Source organism: Rhincodon typus, unplaced genomic scaffold (assembly GCF_021869965.1).
Source record: "Rhincodon typus isolate 14 unplaced genomic scaffold, sRhiTyp1.1 hic_rhity00011857, whole genome shotgun sequence".
NCBI classification, from domain to species: Eukaryota; Metazoa; Chordata; class Chondrichthyes; order Orectolobiformes; family Rhincodontidae; genus Rhincodon; species Rhincodon typus.
In genome coordinates, this window is record NW_025977495.1 from 1 (window position 1) to 6939 (window position 6939).

A 6939-nucleotide genomic window follows, 5' to 3' on the forward strand; every position below is an offset into this window, starting at 1 on the left:
TGTTTTCTCCTTCACAGATGCTGCCAGACCTACTGAGCTTTTCCAGCAACTTTGTTTTTGTTCCCGATTTACAGCATCCGCAGTTCTTTTGGTTTTTTATTTAGTATTCATCTCTAATTCACCTCTGATCATTCCTAAGCTTTGCTAGCCAACATCCCAGCTCCCGCCCTCCATTATCTCGAGGTCCAAAACTCTGCTGTGTGTATCCTAACTTTCACCATCCCAAACATTCATCACCACTCTCCTCAATGACCCACACCAGCTCCCGGCCCCTCAAAGGCTCAGCTTTTAAACTCCCTGCTTCACTTTCAAACCCCCCACAGCTGGACCTATCTCTTAAACCTCATCTGGTCCTACAATGCTCTGAGATGGAATCATTCAATACAGAAGAGACCCTTCAGCCCATCAAGTCTGTACCGCGAAAGCTACACTAATCCAACTTTCCGGCACTAGGCCCATAGCTTTAAACGTATATTTCAAGAAATCTCTACCCTCCTCCTATTCTGGCCTTGATTAAAATCCCTGATTGCAATTGGACCACCGCTGGTGACAGTCCCTTCAGCCAGCATTGCAACTGAAATTCCCTCTGTCAGTCAATCTCTCCACCACTCTTTCCTCCATTAAGACACTCCTGAAAACCATCCACTCCTCGACCAAACTTCTGGTCACCTGGCCTAAGATCTCATGTGACCCGGGGTCAAATTCTGCTTAAATCATTTTTGTGAAGCTTCTGGGGCTTTTACAACCTTGAGGATGCTGAATAAATACAAGCTGGCACTTGAACTTTCTGTCTGAGGAGCAGCAGGGCTTAAAAGTAAACTCACCTCCACAGGAGCAGCATCTTTTGCTTGTATAACAGTAACTGTTCCGAAAATCAGCTGAGTCAAGTCATTGCTCTCTTCAAATTTCACACATCTGTTTCAGATTTAAGCAGATCCAACAAAGAAAAGCTTTCTAAACAACATACACGTAACCAGATGCACAAGCAAGCCAGCATGCTGTTTTAACCAGGTAGCTATCATATCAAATAGAGTGAAAATAACCAAAACTTCAATCAAATTCTCAGCAGGTTTAAACATCTCCAGTCAGAATTTGCAATGCATATTGCAGGATGTGAAAGAACAGCAAAGGATCACTCCAGCCATTAACAAACACCTAGCTCTTTCTATTTAAAAATAGACCTCCCAAACACTTGCAAAAAAACCAAATTCTGTACATAACGTGCAGAAGACTGATGGGTAGAAAATTATTTTGTCATATGTAGCAGTTGAATAAATGCAAAAGAGAACATTTTTGCATTCAATATCTATCAGAACATAAATAGTGCAATGATCAGATGACACAAAGCAACGTTGGACAAGTGTAATGAATGCACATTAACTCCTAAATTGAAAAGCTAAATCCCTCTCTCTGTTTCATACTAAACACAAGCCATTGATAAATAAAGGGTAAACACAATACATTTTAATTTGTCTTTCACAACATGTCCAGCTTCTCTGTGTTGACACTGACCGTAACTGATGGCGAGACTCCACCAAGTAACATAAAAACTTCTGACCGCAGAGGTCAATGGTAATAAATACTTTTGAGGCTTGAGAATTTTTTTCCCTGTGAAAACATAAGTTAATACTGCAGGTTTAGGCAATGGAGGCACATCATAGAGTCATACAGCATGGAAACAGGCCCTTCAGCCCAACCAGTCCACACCGACAATGTTTCCAAATTAAACTAGACCCACCAGCCTGTGCTTGGCCCATATCCCTCTGAACCTTTCATATTCATGAACTTAATCTAATTGTCTTTTAAACATTGTAACTACACTTACTTCCACCACTTTCTCTGGCAGTTTATTCCACACATGAACCACTCTCTGTGTAAAAAACAAAAAGAGTAGCCCCTCATGTCCGTTCGAAATCTTTCTCCTCTCATTTTAAACTTGTGCCCTGCTCCTTTTGAACTCCCCCACCCTAGCGAAAAGACCCTTGCTATTCACCTCAACTGTGTCCCTAATGATTTTATAAACCACTACAAGGTCAGCCCTCAACCTCCTAAGCTGCAGTGAAAAAGGTCCCAGTCTTTCCAGTTTTTTTTTATAACTCCAACCTTCCTTCTAGGCAACATCCTGGTAAATCTTTTCTGAACCCTCTCCAGTTTAGTAATATCGTTCCTATAACTGGGCGACCAGAACTGGACACAATATTCCAGAAGTGGCCTCACCAATGTCCTGTACAAACTCGACATAACATGTACTACACCAGCTTGGTCTTCTGACACAGCTTACTCTTCTACTGTTCTGATGAGGAGTTCACTTACAAATTGTTAATTTAGAATGAGGTGGGGGGGGTGTTGGAATCTCATACAAAACTATAAAATTTAACAAGACTAGACAAGGGCCTGTTTCTGTGCTGTAATTTTCTTTGTTCTTTGTAGACGAGGTAAAAGCAGGGAAGTTGCTCCTGATGACAGCAGAGTTTAGAACCAGGGGTCACTGGCTAGGGATATGGGATAGACCATTTACGACTGACATTCCTAATAAGTACCCTTGGGAAAAAAAGACAAATAATTTTTTGAGGATAACATGTTTGAGATAGTGGTGATTGATTAGTGCATCATGAGTCGTATCACTCTCCTCTACAGTTTGAATATTACAACATTGGAGAAGAAATGGTGTAGAGGAGAGAAAAACTACATACAGAGCAGCTGCAACTCATTGGTAGACATTTTAAATCCAAGTTAGGACAGATGTGGTTCACAGTGTAGATACTACAGGAGAAAATCTCAGCTGACTCTTCAGCGAACTGCTCAGCAAAACGGTGCACTGTCAGAGATGGCTCTTTTTCTTGACAGCCCAGTAAGTTTGTTCAAATGGAGCACTGTTCTCTCCTAACACAAAGTTACCGATCTCACTCAGGACAAGTAAACAGCGTAGGCCGTCAGGCAGATTGATTACTGAGGTTGAATGCTAGCAGCTGCAAAGAAACATACCCAAACGTTCTTACAGTAGGTTACCGAGAGTCACAGGAGCTCATCCCAATCCCTGGCTTATTAACAGACTCAGTCCGTCAAGCAACATCATAACAGATATAAATGATCCCATTGTAGTGCAAGAGAAAAGCAGCGCAGCTCCCCACTGTCCTGGCCAATATCTGGCCCTCATCCAATACCACTAAAAAAAAACAAACTGATCACTTCTCTCTCTTGTTTGTGGGATCTGCCACACATAAACTAGCTGTCGTTGTTTTATCTATTTATCCGTGCACCAAAAATCATTCACAGACCACAAAGCACTCAGCAACATCCTGAAAACACACATGGTGTTTCTGCGCAAGCAATTCTATTCTCCCAGATTGACCACATCTCTGAACGTTACCTTAGACGGATGGGAAAAGCCTCAACAAAAATCCTCGACTCACCTCACGTTGTGCACACTTTCTGTCCACAAGTGATCGAGGCACAGCTCCGGAATGACCGGCTCTGTCTCGGGCACCAGTAAGGAGTCACTCAGAGTGCTGTTCGGGGAGTGGGAATTCCGGCTCTGCTTCGGAGACGGGGTGTAAGTTGATAAGTTGAATCTCTGCACGCCAGAAAACGACGATGCTCCCAGAGACGGGGAATGAGAACGACTGAAAGAGAGAGAAAAAAAAAAAGGAACAAAATTCGTTGTGCCTGGATGATAGGTTGGGGTGGGAAGGAGGAAATACAGGGGGAGAAAACGATCTGGCAATGTGCTTCCGACACGCATAATAAATAATGCTCAAGCTGCTGATTCGGAGCATCAATGCTGGAAGTAAAGGAGAAGGAATCTATGCTTTACTCATTAGCACCCCCTTCAAAAAGTTACTTTTCTATCAATATGCCTCAACAGGAATGCAGTGCCACACAACTCACCTCGAGCAGGAGAGGCCAAAAGGTCTACTTGTGCTCCTATTTTGTATGTTCTACAATGTAGCATTTTTAGATGCATTTGAAACCTCGTGTGCTGACACTCTCCTGCCTCGGGTTTTTGACACCGCCCTCCGCTAAATTCCACGTTGAGCACACTTTCTGCCTGCAAGTGATCGAGAAACAGCTCCAGAATCTGACAAATGCTCAGTCTCAGCATTTTGGTACAACAAACAAGGGTAGGACTTATACAATTAAAGGTAGGGCCTTGGGTAGTGTTGTAGAACAGAGGGACTTAGGGGTGCAGGTACATAATTCTTTAAAGTTTGCACCTCATATAGATAGGATGGTTGAAAAGGCATTTGGCACACTTGCCTTCATTGCTCAGTCCTTTGAATGTAGGAATTGGGACGTTATGTTGAGATTGTACAGGACACTGGTCAGGCCTCTTCTGGAATACTGTGTCCAGTTCTGGTCGCCCAGTTACAGAAAGGATATCATCAAGCTGGAGAGGGTTCAGAAAAGATTTACCAGGATGTTGTCGGGTATGGAAGTTTTGAGTTATAAAGAAAGGCTGGATAGGCTGGGACTTTTTTTACCTAGAGCATAGGAGTATGACAGGCGATCTGAAAGAAGTTTATAAAATAATGGAGGTATAGATAGAGTTGATCGTAGTCGTCTTTTCCCTAAGATGGGGAATGTCAAGACCGGGGACACATTTTTAAGGTGAGAGGAGAGAGATTTTAAAAAGACACAAGGCAAATTTTATACGCAGAGGGTAGTTCGCGTGTGGAATGAACTTCCTGAGGCAGTGGTGGATGCATGTACAATTACAAGACATTTAAAAGACGTTTGGATGGATATATGAGTAGGAAAAGTTTGGAGAGATATGTGCCAGGAGCATGGCAGTGGAACTAGTTTAGTTTGGGATTACGTCCAGCATGGACTGGTTGGACCGAAGGGTCTGTTTCCATGCTGTATGACTCTATGATTCTACGACACCCACTGGTTCCCTTTTATGCACAGCACACAGTACTTCCTCAAAGAACTTCAATGGACTGGTTAAATTTATTTGGACTGGAGGGTTTCAGTTATGAAGACATATTGGGCCCACTGTTTTCCTCAGAGCAGAGGAGACTGAGAAGGAACACAAAGGACAAAAGGAAGGAACTTTTCCCCTTGGTGGAGGGTCAATTACCAGGGGCATCTGCCTGACAAGTTAGTAGAGGCAGGAACCCTTGTAACATTTAAGAAGTATTTAGATCTACACATGTGATGTCACGGCATACAAGGTTATGACACAAGTGTTGGAAAATAGGATTTGAATTAATTAGATGCTTGTTTTTGATCAGTGCAGTCTCAATGGGCTGGAGGGCGTTTTTACTGAGCTGTAGCTATATATGACTCGATGACTGCCCTTTGTTCAAACCATATTGACTCTGATTCTGCCTGATTATCTTGATCTTGTCCGAGTGACCTGCTATGTTCTCTTTAATAACAGCTTCTAACGGCTTTCTTCTGACAGAGGTTAATGTAATTCGCCTGTAGTAAAGGAAGAGTCTGGCAGAGGGCGCTATGTCTGCAAGCTGGTAGGAAACAGCAACTGTGTCACTTCAACACAATCTCAGATTGTGGGATCTCCTGAAGGGCAGTGAGCTTGGGGAGAGTGAGGAGAGGAGATATTAACAAGATCAGCTCAGATTAGAAATAAATAAAATGGGTTAAATTGGGCGAGAAAGAAGGGAGGCTATACTACAAAGACATCCAATAGCAGAAATCATCTTCCAAGCTTCTTATTTGGCATGAAATTTAGGACAGGTCAGACATTCATCAAAAGAAAACCCAATCCTAACGAAATAAGAGACAGACAGAGCTGAGCTTAATTTGTTTTATATGTCTTACTTGGAAACTGACAGATGTAAGGTTCTGATTTCTAGGTTTTCTTCAGGCAATGCACCAAGGTCTTGAACAGAAATTTAAACGTTATTTGTCCACTTCAATGTTACAGGATTTACATGCTGTCTCTCAAGCATGCCAGAGGTTGACTAGCCAATAACATAGGAAATTCCTGGAATTCTCAAAATTACAATTGGTTGAGGAAAGACGAAATCCCAAAAAGTCTTTGCTTGTAAGTAGACAATAAGGAGAACGAAATCAACATTTAAAGAAAAAGGAAGAGCACGGAAAAGTGAGAGTAAACAGATAGCAGAATGGAGGTGAAATGTTTTCAGAGAATCATAGAACCCCTACAGTATGAAAGTAGGCCATTTGGCCCATTGAGTCAACACCAACTCTCCGAAGAGCATCTCACCCAGGCCCACCCCCTACCCTATCCCTGTAACCCTGTATTTCCCATGGCTAACCCACCGAGCCTGCACATCCCTGGACACTATGGGGCAATGTAGCATGGCCAGTCCACCTAGCCTGCACATCTTTGGACTGTGGGAGGAAACCCACACAGACACAGGGAGAATGTGCAAACTCCACACAGTCGCCCAAGGGTAGAATCAAACCCAGGTCCCTGGCACTGTGAAGCAGCAGCGCTGACCACTGAACCACCGTGCCACCCTGATTTTAGGTCGACCAGTTAATAATCAGAGCACAGCCTGAAGATATCACTGGAATTTTTCTGAGAGATTGGTTCAAGTCTGGTTGAAGTACACATGCAGCAAGAGGAGAAAATAGCTCCAGGAGAAAAAAAAAGTGTAAACGAAAGATGAAACAGAAGGGAAACAATATCCTGTCAAAGGCTCCATGTTTACATAATTTGGAAAGTCAAAATAAACCAATATTATATCTCGATGTATATATGGCGAAAAGAGAGAGATGTTGCTGAAACTTTCCAGATTGCACTTGTGAAGACAAATGCAAGAATGCCATATTTCAAACAAGCACTAGAACCTATTCCTGTTGGAGATAAGGGTGCTGACTGGTTGATAAATTCAATTTGATTGGCCAAAGAGAGATGCACTGGGGAACTATATGCTCACCAAACTTCTCAGCAATTCAAACAAAGGCTGAAATATAATCAGAGATAGTAGGAACTGCAGATGCTGG

General features: G+C 42.6%; 1 long non-coding RNA gene across 1 annotated transcript; it reads right to left on the bottom strand.

Annotated features, from left to right (window-relative positions):
- Positions 1-824: 824 nt before the first annotated feature.
- Positions 825-3624, bottom strand: LOC125482532. Its single transcript, XR_007261672.1, has 3 exons — positions 3414-3624; positions 1513-1608; positions 825-915 (listed from the first exon to the last, which is right to left on the bottom strand). It is a non-coding gene; the product is annotated as an uncharacterized LOC125482532 (long non-coding RNA).
- Positions 3625-6939: the final 3315 nt, after the last annotated feature.